General features: G+C 44.6%; 1 protein-coding gene across 1 annotated transcript in view; it reads right to left on the bottom strand.

Annotated features, from left to right (window-relative positions):
- tmem63c (transmembrane protein 63C) overlaps positions 1-16517 on the bottom strand; it is a 494723-nt gene that overhangs the window by 387392 nt on the left and 90814 nt on the right. The gene's annotated exons all lie outside the window — the stretch shown is intronic.

The following is a 16517-nucleotide window of genomic DNA, read 5'->3' as shown; positions in this document are numbered from 1 at the left end:
CAGTTATAATCAATACCTCTACCTGGCAGGAAGTCTGAGAAGAGTTTATTCAAACCATTCCTCCATGCTTGGTAAGTTTGTAGAATAAATATTGATGATTCAGGTCTAGTACAATTTTAATGCAGAGTCACTGACTTGGAATGTTATCCACTTTTCCTTCCATAGATACTGCCTGAGCTGCTATTTCCAACATATTTTTAAATTTTAGATTTCCATCATCTGCAATAGAGACACAAGATGCTACAGATGCAGACTTGTGTCCCCATTATACTACTCTACTATAAAGTCTCTCCAAGGTATACTGCTGGCAGAAGATTTTTTCCTTTCTCTGAAAGAGCTTCTGTGAGAATGTCTCTCACTGCTTCGCTCTTGGTGTCTATTGTTAACCATCTCTTCAACTGTGTTCTTATCATGACCCACTACAACAGCCTTTCCTCAGTCATTCCTTAGTACCTGCCTTTGCCGCCATCTTGAGCACAGTTTCCAGATCTTTACAAAAAAGTGTGTATGGAACCAGAGGAGATGGCAGAGGTACTTAATGAATACTTTGCTTCAGTATTCACTACAGAAAAGGATCTTGGCAATTGTAGGGATGACTTACAGCGGATTTAAAAGCTTGTGTATATAGACATTAAGAAAGAGGATGTGCTGGAGCTTTTGGAAAGCATCCAGTTGGATAAGTCGCTGGGACCAGACGAGGTGTACCCCAAGCTACTTCAGAAGGCAAGGGAGGAGATTGCTGAGCCTCTGGCAATGATCTTTGGAACATCAATGGGGATGAGAGAGGTTGCAGAGGATTAGAGGGTTGCAGGTGTTGTTCCCTTATTCAAGGAAAGGAGCTGAGATAGCCCAGGAAATTATAGACCAGTGAGTTGGTAAGTTGTTAGAGAAGATCCTGAGAGGCAAGATTTATGAACATTTGGAGAGGCATGATATGATTAGGAATAGTCAGCATGGCTTTGCCAAAGGCAGGTCGTGCTTTATGAGCCTGTTTTTTTGAGGATGTGACTAAGGAGGCATGGGATACAAGAGGACTTTGCTTGCCCACAGAAGGCAAAGAGTGGTTGTAGACGGGTCATATTCCACATGGAGGTCGGTGACCAGTGGTGTGCCTCAGGGATCTGTTCTGGGACCCCCTACTCTTCGCGATTTTCATAAATGACCTGTGTTACATCCGTGGCCCCCTCCTTTTTGAGAATCGCAAGATCACTATTAAGTCAGTTCAGGAGACCCAGGAAATGACGGAAAGACAGGCAGAATCCACAAAGAGTTTGGAATGTGTCCTGGCCTCCGAAAGGCCGAACCATTGATAACGGCTATTGTCTCTTGGAGACAGAATTGTGTATTGAATACTGTACGATGCATCGAAGCTCCCAGGCAATGAACCAAGGGGGGGTTGGTGGAGGGATTGCATCATCCCAACCTGATTGACATCTGAGACCCTGTGAGTCAGGAGAAAAGAGGGTCTGGGGAACAACCCCTTCAGACGCACCAGAAGAAATGCTACTACTCCTGTAACAGCGTAATAGCGAAAGCCGGTGGAAAAGCCCAAGTGCGTCCTTTTCCATTTGCCTCGGAATCAGTGGGCCTTTACCATGGAAGCACGGCTTTAGCTAACCACAAAAGGGGAAACCAGTCCCCAAACACTCTTGAAGGATTGACATCATAAAAGGAATGGGCAAGTTAAACCTCTGTCTTTCTCTCCAACCAAAACGCTGCAGCTTGAATGAACTTGAGTGACTTTTATATTTCCATCGGACAATACATTATCCCCTAGATAACGACAGAGCTATTCCTTATTGATTATTATTATACCCGTGCTTTTAGATTTAGTATTGACGACGTATATTATCTGTATGTTTGCATTGATATTATTTTTGTGTATTTTTATCAAAAAAAACTGTTAAAAATACTACCATCAGACTTCAACAGACCTCTTTATCTTGGCTGATAAGTGACCCAGTTACGGGGTACGTAACACCTGGATGAGCAAGTGCAGGGATGGGTTAGTAAATTTGCTGATAACACATTGTGGATTGTGGATAGTGTGGAGGGCTGTCAGAGTTTACAGCGGGACATTGATAGGGTGCAAAATTAGGCTAAGAAGTGGCAGATGGAGTTCAACCCAGATAAGTGTGAGGTGGTTCATTTTGGTAGGTCAAATATGATGGCAGAATATTGTATTAATGGTAAGACTCTTGGCAGTGTGGAGGATCAGAGGGATCTTGGGGTCCAAGTCCATAGGACACTCAAAGCTGCTGCACAGGTTGACTCAGGGGTTGCAAAGACATACCGTGCATTGGGCTTCATCAACCATGGGATTGAGTTTAAGGGCTGAGAGGTAATGTTACAGCTATATAGGACCCTGGTCTGACCCCATTTGGAGTACTCTGCTCAATTATGGTTACCTCACTACAGGAAACCATAAAAAGGGTGCACAGGATATTTACAAGGATGTTGCCTGGATTGGGGAGCATGCCTTATGAGAACAGGTTGAGTAAACACCCACTCTATAAAGCTGTCTCCTTTTAAACTCTTCTCACTGTTCTACCTGGCTGACGTCCACGCACTTGCACAGTCATGTCCCAATCAAACCACTGAAGAATAACCATATCCTTTTTAACTCTTATAAGCCTTTTGTTCTTAATATATCTGTAGAATATCTGTGGGATTGCACATGGTCGGCAGAAAATAATCTACTTGAAGAATAAGACAGTGGGTGAAGAACAGAAAAGTTACGGAGTGGACTTCTGTGTCTTAAAATGTCTAATCTACAAGCAAGTGGACAAAGCAGTACAAAGCAAATGGAGACAGTTGGCAGTGACCCAAATTGGAATTTGTCACTTTAATCTCTGCCAGATCACTGAGATTAATCTGTTGATAATGGAGCTTTACTGACTAAAGCAACAATTACACAACTTGGAATTTAACCAACCAGTCACAATATCACACCCATAGATGTCAATCTCGCTCTGCAGGTGAAGAACCATATGCCTCAGGTTATTTACTGTGAAATGTCAACGGTGATATTTGTGGGAATACTTAAAAGCCAAACTGCAAACTGGGATCAACATAATATTGTTCTCTTTAGAAACACAGAAAACCTACTGCACAATAGAGGATCTTCAGCCCACAATGCTGTGCCAAACATAAACTTACTTAGAAATATCCTAGGGTTACTCATAGCCCTCTACTTTTCTAAGTTCCATGTACATATCCAGGAGTCTCTTAAAAGACCGTATCGTATCTGCCTCCACCACCGTTGCCAGCAGCCCGTTCCACACACCCACCACTCTTTGCGTAAAAACTTACCCATCATCTCCTCTGTACCTACTTCCAAGCACCTTAAAACTGTGCCCTCTCGTGTTAGCCATTTCAGCCCTGGGAAAAAGTCTCTGGCTATCCACATGGTTAACATCTCTCATCATCTTATACACCTCTTTGTTCTGACCAATCTTCAATCTTCTTTAAGATTAGTTTCTCACTCTAGTCTGATAATGTCATCAATCCACAATATTAAGTGTTTCTCTTTTTACAAATGTTCTCTGACATGCTGAGTATTTCCAGCACATTCTGTTCTCATTTTCAATTTCCATCACCTTTTTTTCCCAGTCCATAACCTGGCCACAGCTGGCTGAGCATCCTGAGATGCATCCAGTGAAAGAGTGAAGATTTGAGGCTTTGACTCGAGAGATTCTGTCAGTTTCAGCAGTTGGACTGTGCAATCAAGTCAATCAAGATTTGAATAGCTCAGCAGAAAGCAGTTGATTAGACAATCAAGATTTGAATAGCTCAGACTCAGCAGAGAGCAGCTGATTGGGCAATTGAGGTCAGGTGACCAAGCAGTTTGAAAAGCTCAAACAAATAAATAGAGGATTACCTCAAGTGGAGCGGCCTGTGGAAAGCGGCCAGCGAGTGAGTGGGCCAGGGAAGGAGTGGAGATTTCAGGCTTTAACTCGAGAGGCGGAGGACGAGCTTGTTCCCAGTTAGTCTTTACAATGTCTCCTGAGATGGTGATGTGCCTCTCCTGTGAGATGTGGCAGTCTTGGAGGAACTCCCCTCTCCTGCAGAGTCACATCTGCCAGAAGTGCATGCGGCTGGGCAATCTGGAAGACCGTGTAAGGAATCTGGAGTAGCAGCTAGATGACCTTCGACTCATAAGGGAAAATGAGGCAGTCATAGATGAGAGCTACAGGGAGGTAGTCACACCTAGGCTGCCAGAAGCAGGTCGTTGGGTGACAGTCCGGGGGTGGGGGGGGAGGAAGCGAAGGTGAGTAGACAGGTAGTGCAGAGCACCCCTGTAGCCATTCCCCTGAATAATAAGTTACCATCATGGATGCTGTTGGTGAGAACGACCGACCAGTGTGAGCCACGGTGGCAGGGCCTCTGGCACTGAGTCTGAACCTGTACTGCAGAAGGACGGGACGGGGAAGAGGAGAGCTGTCGTCATTGCAGACTCTATAGTCAGGGGAGCAGACAGGAGATTTTGTGGACGGTTACAAGGAAACTCGCATGGTTTGTTGCCTCCCGGGTGCCAGAGTCCGGGATGTCTCTGACCGGGTGCATGACTTCTCGGTACGAGGGGGAAAGCAACCAGAAGTCGTGATACATGTTGGGACCAACGACATAGGCAGGAAGAGGGGTGAGGTCCTGAAGTGTGAGTTTCAGGAACTAGGCAGAAGGCCGAAGAACAGGACCTCAAGGGTGGCATTCTCAGGATTACTGCCAGTACTACGTGATAATGATGGTAAGAATTGGAGGAGTTGGTGCAGGGGGCAGGGTTTTAGATTTTTTTGGGATCTCTTCTGGGGAAGGTGGGACCTGTACAGATTGGATGGGTTGCACCTGAACTCGAGGGGGAGCAATATCCTTGCTGGTAGGTTTGCCAGAATGGTTTGGGAGGGTTTAAACTAATTTGCAAGGGGGAATGGGACCCGGAGCGATAGAGCCATGAAAGAAGTGCATGGAGTAAAGCCAGATCTAACATATAGAGAGGCTTTGAGGAAAGAGCAGCAGAATAAAGGGTATAAAGGTCGTAAGGTAGAAGGGCTAAAGTGTGTGTACTTCAATGCAAGAAGCATCAGGAACAAAGGTGATGAACATGAGCCTGGATACATACATGGAATTATCATGTACTGGTCATTACGGAGACTTGGCTGGCACCAGGGCAGGAATGGATTCTCAATATTCCTGGATTTCAGTGCTATAAAAGGGATAGAGAGGGGGGAAAAGGGGAGGAGCCGTGGCATTACTGGTCAGGGATACTATTACAGCTGCAGAAAGCGGGGGTAATGTAGAAGGATCCTCTTGAGTCAGTATAGGTGGAAGTCAGGAATAGGAAGGGAGTAGTTACTCTACTGCGGGTATTCTATAGGCCCTCTGGTAGCAGCAGAGATACTGAGGAGCAGATTGGGAGGCACATTTTGGAAAGGTGCAAAAATAATAGGGTTGTTATCATGGGTGACTTTAACTTCCCTAATATTGATTGGCACTTGATTAGTTCCAAGGGTTTAGATGGGGCAGAGTTTGTTCAGTGTGTCCAGGATGGATTCCTGTCACAGTATGTTGACAGGTTGACTAGGGGGAAATGCTATACTAGGTCTAGTATTAGGTAACGAATCAGATCAGGCCACAGATCTGTCAGTGGGTGAGCATCCGGGGGACAGAGATCACCACTCCCTGACTTTTAGCATTATCATGGAAAAGGATAGAATCAGAGAGGACAAGAAAATTTTTAATTGGGGAAGGGCAAATTATGAGGCTATAAGGCTAGAACTTGTGGGTGTGAATTGGGATGATGTTTTTGCAGGGAAATATACTATGGACATGTGGTCGATGTTTGGGGATATCTTGCAGAATGTTAGGGATAAATTTGTCCCAGTAAGGAAGATAAAGAATGGTATGGTGAAGGAACCATGGGTGACAAGTGAAGTGGAAAATCTAATCAGGTGGAAGAAGGCAGCATACATGAGGTTTAGGAAGCAAGGATCAGGTGAGTCTATTGAGGAATATAGGGTAGCAAGAAAGGAGCTTAAGAAGGGGCTGAGAAGAGCAAAAGGGGGCATGAGAAGGCCTTGGCGATTAGGGTAAAGGAAAACCCCAAGGCATTCTTCAATTATGTGAAGAACAAAAGGATGACAGGAGTGAAGGTAGGACTGATTAAAGTGAGTTGTGCCTGGAGGCTGTGGAAGTGAGCGAGGTCCTCAATGAATACTTCTCTTCAGTATTCACCACTGAGAGGGAACTTGATGACGGTGAGGACAATATAAGTGAGGTTGATGTTCTGGAGCACATTGATACTAAGGGAGAGGAGGTGTTGGAGTTGTTAAAATACATTAGGACGGATAAGTCCCTGGGGCCTGATGGAATATTCCCCAGGCTGCTCCACAAGGCAAGGGAAGAAATTACTGAACCTCTGGCTAGGATCTTTATGTCCTCGTTGTCCACAGGAGTGGTACCGGAGGATTGGAGGGAGAGGAATGTTGTCCCCTTGTTCAAACAAGGTAGTAGGGATAGTCCAGGTAATTATAGACCAGTGAGCCTTGCGTCTGTGGTGGGAAAGCTGTTGGAAAAGATTCTTAGAGATAGGATCTATGGGCATTTAAAGAATCATGGTCTGATCAGGGACAGTCAGCATGGCTTTGTGAAGGGCAGATCGTGCCTAACAAGCCTGATAGAGTTCTTTGAGGTGACCAGGCATATAGATAACATAACATATAACATATAACAATCACAGCACAGAAACAGGCCATCTCGGCCCTCCTAGTCCGTGCCGAACTCTTAATCTCACCTAGTCCACCTACCCGCACTCAGCCCATAACCCTCCACTCCCTTCCTGTCCATATACCTATCCAATTTTACCTTAAATGACACAACTGAACTGGCCTCTACTACTTCTACAGGAAGCTCATTCCACACAGCTATCACTCTCTGAGTAAAGAAAAGAAAAGATGAGGGTAGTGCAGTGGATATGATCTACACATGGATTTTAGTAAGGCATTTGACAAGGTTCCACACAGTAGCCTAATTCAGAAAGTCAGAAGGCATGGGATCCAGGGAAGTTTGACCAGGTGGATTCAGAATTGGCTTGCCTGCAGAAGGCAGAGGGTCATGGTGGAGGAGTACATTCAGATTGGAGGGTTGTGACTAGTGGTGTCCCACAAGGATCAGTTCGGGGACTCCTACTTTTCGTGATTTTTATTAATGACCTGGATGTGGGGGTAGAAAGGTGGGTTGGCAAGTTTGCAGACAACACAAAAGTTGGTGGTGTTGTAGATAGTGTAGAGGATTGTTGAAGATTGCAGAGAGACATTGATAGGATGCAGAAGTGGGCTGAGAATTGGCAGATGGAGTTCAACCCAGAGAAGTGTGAGGCGGTACATTTTGGAAGGACAAACTCCAAGTCAGAGTACAAAGTAAATGGCAGAATACTTAGTATGTGGAGGAGCTGGGGGTACATGTCCACAGATCCCTGAAAGTTTCCTCACAGGTAGATAGGGTAGAAAGCTTATGGGGTATTAGCTTTCATAAGTCAAGGGACAGAGTTTAAGAGATGCAATGTAATGATGCAGCTCTATAAAACTCTAGTTAGGCCACACTTGGAGTACTGTGTCCAGTTCTGGTCGCCTCACTATAGGATGTGGAATCATTGGAAAAGGTACAGAGATTTACCAGGATGTTGCTTGGTTTAGAGAATATGGATTATGATCAGAGATTAAGAGAGCTAGGGCTTTACTCTTTGGAGAGGAGACATGATAGAGGTGTACAAGATATTAAGAGGAATAGACAGTGGACAGCCAGCGCATCTTCCCCAGGGCACCACTGCTCAGTACAAGAGGACATGACTTTAAGGTAAGGGGAGGGAAGTTCAAGGGGGATATTAGAAGAAGGATCTTCACTCAGCAAGTGGTTGGTGTGTGGATTGCACTGCTTGAGTCAGTGGTGGAGGCAGATACACTAGTGAAGTTTAAGAGACTACTAGACAGGTATATGGAGGAATTTAAGGTGGGGGATTATACAGGAAGCAGGGTTTGAGGGTCAGCACAACATTGTGGACTGAAGGGCCTGTTACGTGCTGTACTATTCTATGTTCTAGATGCTTTCCAGTCAATGATCCAAGGCGTTGAACATGGAACAACAAGGGTGTACACAACATTAATATCTGAGATGCAAAGGAACTTGGGAGTCCTTGGGCAGAACCCCCTAAAGGTTAACTTGCAGGTCGAGGCGGTGGTAAGGAAGGCAAATGCCATGTTAGCATTCACTTCAAGAGACCTAGAATACAAGAGCAAGGATGTGATGCTGAGGCCTTATATGCAGCAGTGAGGCCTCACCTTAAGTATTGTGAACAGTTTTGGGCCCCTCATCTTAGAAAAGATGTGCTGGCATTGGACAAGATCCAGAGGAGGATCACAAGGATGATTCCAGAAATGAAAGGGTTATCATACGAGAAATGTCTGATGGCTCTCGGTCTGTACTCACTGGAATTTAGAAGGGTAAGAGGGGATCTCACTGAAACCTTTCGAATGTTGAAAGGACTAGACAGAATAGATATGGAAAGGACGTTAACCCATTGTGGGAGAGTCTAGGACAAGGCGGCACAGCTTCAAGATTGAAGGGCACCATTTCAAAACAGATGTGGAGACATTTCTTTAACCAAAGGGTAACTGAATTTGTGGAATTTGTTGCTACTTGCAGCTGTGGAGGCCACGTCATTGGGTGTATTTCAGGCAGAGATTGCTAGTTTCTTGATTGGAGATGGCATCAAAGGTTACGGGGAGAAGGCCGGGAACTGGAGTTGAGGAGGAGAAAAGAAAAGGATCAGCCATGATTGAATGGCGGAGCAGACTTGATGGGCCAGTTGGCCTAATTCTGTTTCCATGTCTTAAGGTCTAATACAGGAGTACCCAACCTTTTTTTGCACTGCGAACCGGCTGACAGATGAGGGGCAGGGGGAGAGGGTATGGTGTTAATCACGATCAGAATGTAGGTGATGCGTCAACTAAGTCAATTATAAGGGGCTAATACACTCAATTTCATTTCTAAAACATTATATCAAACAAATTTAGTATTAAACACAGCACATATCTTCCCAGTACGAACGTATAAGATCATTGCAACACTCCAAAATCGCTGAATCAGTGGGAGCCCCGGGCTTGTTTTCTTGCAACAAGATGGTCCCATTGAGGGGTAATGGGAGACAGTGATCTCGAAAGGAATTCCTTGTGTCCACAAATTCCGCAATTTAGTTTTCATGGCATTCATTGGAGAAAGGCCCACTTCGCAGAGATATGATGTTGGAAATGGAAGCAGTGTTATCAGTGCTTTCGTGGCTATCTCCGGATATTCAGCCTTTACTTTGATCCAGAAATCTGGCAGAGATGTTATGTCAAACATACTTTTCAGCCCACCGTCACTTGCAAGCTCGAGGAGTTGATCTTCTTCCGGCACTGACATGGATGACGCGAGGGTAATGATCTCACGTGGGCAATGACCTCGCATGCATTCAAGTTCAACAGTGGGCATGGAAGGGAATGAGGAAAGGTGCAGCTGACTCATATCATTTCATGTCAGCAAATCTATCGTTTCCTCATGGCCCGGTAGCATATGCTTTGCGGCCCGGTGGTTGGGGACCACTGGTCTAATATGGCAAGAGATGCAAACCAGTATGATAGAGCTGAGGATATGCCAGCAGGTTTACAAGATGGTGCATGTAACATGAATGCAAGGAAAGGCAAGCCAATGACTGGATACAAATGTAGACAGAGCAAAGAGTTAAATTATACCACTGAAGCAAAATTCAAAAGGGCGAAAAATGCAGGGCTGAAGTTGCTATACTTAAAGGTGCATAGCATTCAGAGTAAGATGGACAAACTTGTGGTGTAATTAGAGATTGGTCAGTATGGTGCAGAGCATCACTGAGTCGTGGCTGAAAGAGGGCCATAGTTGGGAGCTTAACATCAAAGGATACACAGGCAGGAAGGCATAGGTGGTGGTATGGCTCTTTTGGTAAAAGATGGAATTACATCTTTAGAAAGAGGTGACATGGAGTCAGAAAATGTTGAATCTTTGTGGGTGGAGTCAAGAAAGTGCAAGAGTTAAAAACCATTATGGGAATCATATATTTTGGAATATATAATACACTCGCTCTTTTGGAAGAGGACAGCGAGGCTTGAGAGGAAGTGCGGCGGCGGCCATTTTCAAATTGTCCAATTGCTTCTTAGATCGGAGTTCTGAGAGGCGGGACTGCGCAGGCGCGTGAAGGAGGCCCGGGAAGGAGGGAAGATATATAAAGAACGCCGCCTTAAGAAGCGGGCAGCTTCGTTTCTGGGCAGCGGAGTGAGCCGGGCGCAGAGTGTAGGGCTTGGGCTCAGAGGGCTTAGGTGGAAGAGGGCACAGTAGGCTTATTTTTTAGTTCTTGTATTTTCAGTTATTTGGGAGGTATGAGTGTGAGGGCAGCTTGTTGTTCTCGGTGTCGGATGTGGGAGATCCTGGAGTCTCCGAGCCTCCCGGACGTCCACATCTGCGCCAGGTGCGCCGAACTGCAGCTCCTGAGGGACCGAGTTAGGGAACTGGAGCTGCAGCTCGATGACCTTTGCCTGGTCAGGGAGAGTGAGGAGGTGATAGAGAGGAGTTACAGGCAGGTGGTCACTCCGGGACCACGGGAGGCAGATAGGTGGGTTACAGTCAGGAAGGGGAAGAGGCAGGTACTAGAGAGTACCCCAGTGGCTGTACCCCTTGACAATAAGTACTCATGTTTGAGTACTGTTGGGGGGGACAGCCTACCTGGTGGGAGTGACAGTGGCCGAGCCTCCGGCACAGAGGGCGGTCCTGTAGCTCAGAAGGGTAGGGTTAGAAGAAAGAGGTCCATAGTAATAGGGGACTCAATAGTCAGGGGCTCAGACAGGCGTTTCTGTGGAGGTGACTGGGAGTCCCGGATGGTAATTTGCCTCCCTGGTGCCAGGGTTCGGGACGTTTCCGATCGCGTCCAAGATATCCTGAAGTGGGAGGGTGAAGAGCCAGAGGTCGTGGTACATGTAGGTACCAATGACTTAGGAAGGAAAGGGGAAGAGGTCCTGAAACGAGAGTATAGGGAGTTAGGAAGGCAGTTAAGAAGAAGGACCGCAAAGGTAGTAATCTCGGGATTACTGCCTGTGCCACGCGACAGTGAGAGTAGGAATAGAATTAGGTGGAGGATGAATGTGTGGCTGTGGGATTGGAGCAGGGGGCAGGGATTCAAGTTTCTGGATCATTGGGACCTCTTCTGGGGCAGGAGTGACCTGTTCAAGAAGGACGGGTTACACTTGAATCGTGGGGGAACCAATATCCTAGCGGGGAGGTTTGCTAGGGCTACAGGGCGGACTTTAAACTAGTAAGATGGGGGGGGGCGGGAGACTATTTGAGGAGACTATGGGAGAGGAGGTTAGTTCACCAGTGGAGCAAGTAAATAGACAGTGTGTGAGGGAGGAAAGGCAGGTGATGGAGAAGGGATGCGCTCAGCCTGAAGATGTAGGGGAGAAGAAAGAAAAGGATAATAAATTTGAATGCATTGTTAGGGATGGAAAGAGAGGAGGAGATGGAGAGTATCTTAAAGGTATCTATTTTAATGCTAGGAGCATTGTAAGAAAGGTGGATGAGCTTAAAGCGTGGATTGATACCTGGAATTATGATGTTGTAGCTATTAGTGAAACATGGTTGCAGGAAGGGTGTGATTGGCAACTAAATATTCCTGGATTTAGTTGCTTCAGGTGTGATAGAGTAGGAGGGGCCAGAGGAGGAGGTGTTGCATTGCTTGTCCGAGAAAATCTTATGGCGGTGCTTTGGAAGGATAGATTAGAGAGCTCCTCTAGGGAGACCATTTGGGTGGAATTGAAGAATGGGAAAGGTGCAGTAACACTGATAGGAGTGTATTATAGGCCACCTAATGGGGCGCGTGAGTTGGAAGAGCAAATGTGTAAGGAGATAGCAGATATTTGTAGTAAACACAAGGTGGTGATTGTGGGAGATTTTAATTTTCCACACGTAGACTGGGAAGCTCATTCTGTAAAAGGGCTGGATGGTTTAGAGTTTGTGAAATGTGCGCAGGATAGTTTTTTGCAACAATACATAGAAGTACCGACTAGAGATGGGGCAGTGTTGGATCTCCTGTTAGGGAATGCGATAGGTCAGCTGACAGATGTATGTGTTGGGGAGCACTTCGGGTCCAGTGATCACAATAGCATTAGCTTCAATATAATTATGGAGAAGGACAGGACTGGACCTAGAGTTGAGATTTTGATTGGAGAAAGGCTAACTTTGAGGGGATGCGAAGGGATTTAGAGAGAGTGGATTGGGTCAAGTTGTTTTATGGGAAGGATGTAATAGAGAAATGGAGGTCATTTAAGGGTGAAATTATGAGGGTACAGAATCTTTATGTTCCTGTTAGGGTGAAAGGAAAGGTTAAAGGTTTGAGAGCACCAAGGTTTTCAAGGGATATTAGAAATTTGGTTCAGAAAAAGAGGGATGTCTACAATAGATATAGGCAGCATGGAGTAAAGGAATTGCTCGAGGAATATAAAGAATGTAAAAGGAATCTTAAGAAAGAGATTAGAAAAGCTAAAAGAAGATACGAGGTTGGTTTGGCAAATAAGGTGAAAGTAAATCCGAAAGGTTTCTACAGTTATATTAAAAGCAAGAGGATAGTGAGGGATAAAATTGGGCCCTTAGAGAATCAGAGTGGTCAGCTATGTGTGGAACCGAAGGAGATGGGAGAGATTTTGAATGATTTCTTCTCTTCGGTATTCACTAAGGAGAAGGATATTGAATTGTCTAAGGTGTGGGAAACAAGTAAGGAAGTTATGGAACCTATGACAATTAAAGAGGTGGAGGTACTGGCGCTTTTAAGAAATTTAAAAGTGGATAAATCTCCGGGTCCTGACAGGATATTCCCCAGGACCTTGAGGGAAGTTTGTGTAGAAATAGCAGGAGCTCTGACGGAGATCTTTAATATGTCATTAGAAACGGGGATTGTGCCGGAGGATTGGCGTATTGCTCATGTGGTTCCATTGTTTAAAAAGGGTTCTAGAAGGAAGCCTAGCAATTATAGACCTATTAGTTTGACATCAGTGGTGGGTAAATTAATGGAAAGTATTCTTAGAGATAGTATTTATAATTATCTGGATAGACGGGATCTGATTAGAAGTAGCCAGCATGGATTTGTGCATGGAAGGTCATGTTTGACAAACCTTATTGAATTTTTTGAAGAAGTTACGAGGAATGTTGATGAGGGTAAGGCAGTGGATGTAGTCTATATGGACTTCAGCAAAGCCTTTGACAAAGTTCCACATGGAAGGTTAGTTAAGAAGGTTCAGTCGTTAGGTATTAATGCTGGAGTAATAAAATGGATTCAACAGTGGCTAGATGGGAGATGCCAGAGAGTAGTGGTGGATAATTGTTTATCAGGATGGAGGCTGGTGAGTAGCGGGGTGCCTCAGGGATCTGTTTTGGGCCCAATGTTGTTTGTAATATACATAAATGATCTGGATGATGGGGTGGTAAATTGGATTAGTAAGTATGCCGATGATACTGAGGTAGGAGGTGTTGTGGATAATGAGGTGGGTTTGAAAAGCTTGCAGGGAGATTTATGCCGGTTAGAAGAATGGGCTGAATGTTGGCAGATGGAGTTTAATGCTGAGAAGTGTGAGGTTCTACATTTTGGCAGGAATAATCCAAATAGAACATACAGAGTAAATGGTAGGGCATTGAGGAATGCAGAGGAACAGAGAGATCTAGGAATAACTGTGCATAGTTCCCTGAAAGTGGAGTCTCATGTAGATAGGGTGGTGAAGAAGGCTTTTGGAATGCTGGCCTTTATAAATCAAAGCATTGAGTACAGAAGTTGGGATGTAATGCTAAAGTTGTACAAGGCATTGGTAAGGCCAAATTTGGAATATTGTGTACAGTTCTGGTCACCGAATTATAGGAAAGATATCAATAAATTAGAGAGAGTGCAGAGACGATTTACTAGGATGTTACCTGGGTTTCAGCAATTAAGTTACAGAGAAAGGTTGAACAAGTTAGGTCTCTATTCATTGGAGCGTAGAAGGTTGAGGGGGGATTTGATCGAGGTATTTAAAATTTTGAGAGGGATAGATAGAGTTGACGTGAACAGGCTGTTTCCATTGAGAGTAGGGGAGATTCAAACTAGAGGACATGATTTGAGAGTTAGGGGGCAGAAGTTTAAGGGAAACACGAGGGGGTATTTCTTTACTCAAAGAGTGATAGCTGTGTGGAATGAGCTTCCTGTAGAAGTAGTAGAGGCCAGTTCAGTTGTGTCATTTAAGGTAAAATTGGATAGGTATATGGACAGGAAATGAGTGGAGAGTTATGGGCTGAGTGCGGGTAGGTGGGACTAGGTGAGATTAAGGGTTCGGCACGGACTAGGAGGGCCAAGATGGCCTGTTTCCGTGCTGTGATTGTTATATGGTTATATGGTTATATATTGGCCTCCAAACAGTAGCTAAGCTGTGGGGTTGAGATTGCAAAGGGAGCTGGAAAAGGCATGTAATAAGGGTAATGACACAATTGGTATGAAGGACTTCAATATGCATGGGGATTTGGATAATCAGGTTGGTGTCAGATTGCAGGAGAGGTAATTTATTGAATGCTACAAAATGGCTTCCTAGAGCAGCTTGTGCTTGAACCTACTCAGGGAAAGGTCATCTTAGATTGGGTGTTGCATAATAGCCAAGATCCTATCAGGGAGCTTAAAGTAAAGGAAACCTTAGGAGGCAGTGATCAAAATAGGACTGAATTCATTCTGCAATTTGAGAGAGAGAAGCATAAGTCACATGTGTCAGTATCACAATGGAATAAAGGGAATTACAGAGGAATGAGAGGAGCTTGCCCAAGTGGATTGGAGGAGATACTAGAAGGATGACGACAGAGTGGAGATGGCTGAAGTTTCTGGGAACTGTTCACAAGGTGCAGGATAGATATGTCCCCCAGGGGAAGAAGTTCTTAAATGGCTAGTGTAGGCAACTGTGGCTGACAAAGGAAATTAAAGACTGAATAAAAGGAAAGGGCAAATAAGGTAGCAAAAGTGAGTGGGAAGTTGGATGATGAGGAACTTTTTAAAATCCAACAATAGGCAACTAAAAAAGCTATAAAGGAAAAGATAAAATATCAGGGCAGACTAGTCAATAATATAAAGCAGGGTATCAAAAGTAAGTACATGTTCAACACAGCGTTGTGGCCCATAGGGCTTGTATTGTGCTGTAGGTTTTCTATGTTTCTATGTAGGATAACAAATGCTTTTTTCAGTTATTTAAAGAATAAAAGGGAGGTGAGTTGATATTGGACCATTGGAAAATGATGCTGGTGAGGTAGTAATGGGGGACAAAGAAATGACAGATGAACTTAATGTGGACGACACTAGCAGTGTGCTAAAGGTCTGTGAGTGTCAGTGAGCAGGAGTGATTGCCTTTGCTATTACAAAGGGAAAAGTGCTAGGCAAACTCAAAGGTCTAAGGTGGATAAGCAAGGGAAAATCCGCAGAACTGGCAATTCAAGTAACACACAAAATGCTGCCTGGTCTGCTGAGTTCCTCCCGCATTGTGTGTATTTAAGGTGGATAAGTCACCTGGATCACATGGACTACATTCCAGAGTCCTGAGAGACACTGCTGAAGAAATAACAAATGCACTGATCATGATCTTTCAAAAATCACTTGGTTCTGGCATGGTCTCAGAGGATTGAAAGATTGCAAATGTCACTCCACTCTTTAGGAAGGGAGGAAGGCAAAAGAAAGAAAGTTATAGGCCAGTTAGTCTAACCTCAGTGGTTGGGAAAGTATTGGAATCTAGTATTAAGAATGAGGCTTTGAGGTACCAATCATAAAATAAGTCAAAATCAGCATGGTTTCTGTGAAGGGAAATCTTGCCTGACAAACCTGTTAAGAGTTTTTCGAGGAGTAACAAGCAGGGTGGACAAAGGAGAGGCAGTCAATGTCATCTACTTGGATTTTCAGAAAGTGTTTGATAAGGAGCCATACATGAGGCCACTTATCAAGATAAAATCCTATGGCATTACAGGAAAGAACTGGCTTAGATAGAGGAATTGTTGACAGGCAGGAGGGAATAAAAGGGGCTTTTTCTGTTTGGCTGCCAGTGACTAGAGGTGTTCCTCAGGGGTCAGTATTGGGACTGCTATTTTTCACATTGTTTGTCAACTATTTGGATAATGGAGTTGATAGCTGTGTGGCAAAGTTTGCAGATGATACGAAGATAGGTGGAGGGGTAGGTAGTGCTGAGGAAGCAATGCGATTGCAGCAGGACTTAAAACAAATTGGAAAAATGGATTTAAAAAGTGGCAGATGGAATGCAGTGTTGGGAAATGTATGATAATGCATTTTAGTAAAAGGAATAATAGTGCAGACTATTATCTAAATGGAGAGAAGGTTCAAACATCAGAGGTGCAAAGGTACTCATGAAAGACTCGCAGAAGGTTAATTTACAAGTTGAGTCTGTGGTAAAGACAAC

The sequence above is a fragment of the Hypanus sabinus genome, chromosome 2 (genome assembly GCF_030144855.1).
Source record: "Hypanus sabinus isolate sHypSab1 chromosome 2, sHypSab1.hap1, whole genome shotgun sequence".
In the NCBI taxonomy this organism is placed as follows: domain Eukaryota; kingdom Metazoa; phylum Chordata; class Chondrichthyes; order Myliobatiformes; family Dasyatidae; genus Hypanus; species Hypanus sabinus.
This window is presented reverse-complemented; position numbering and strand designations above follow the sequence as displayed.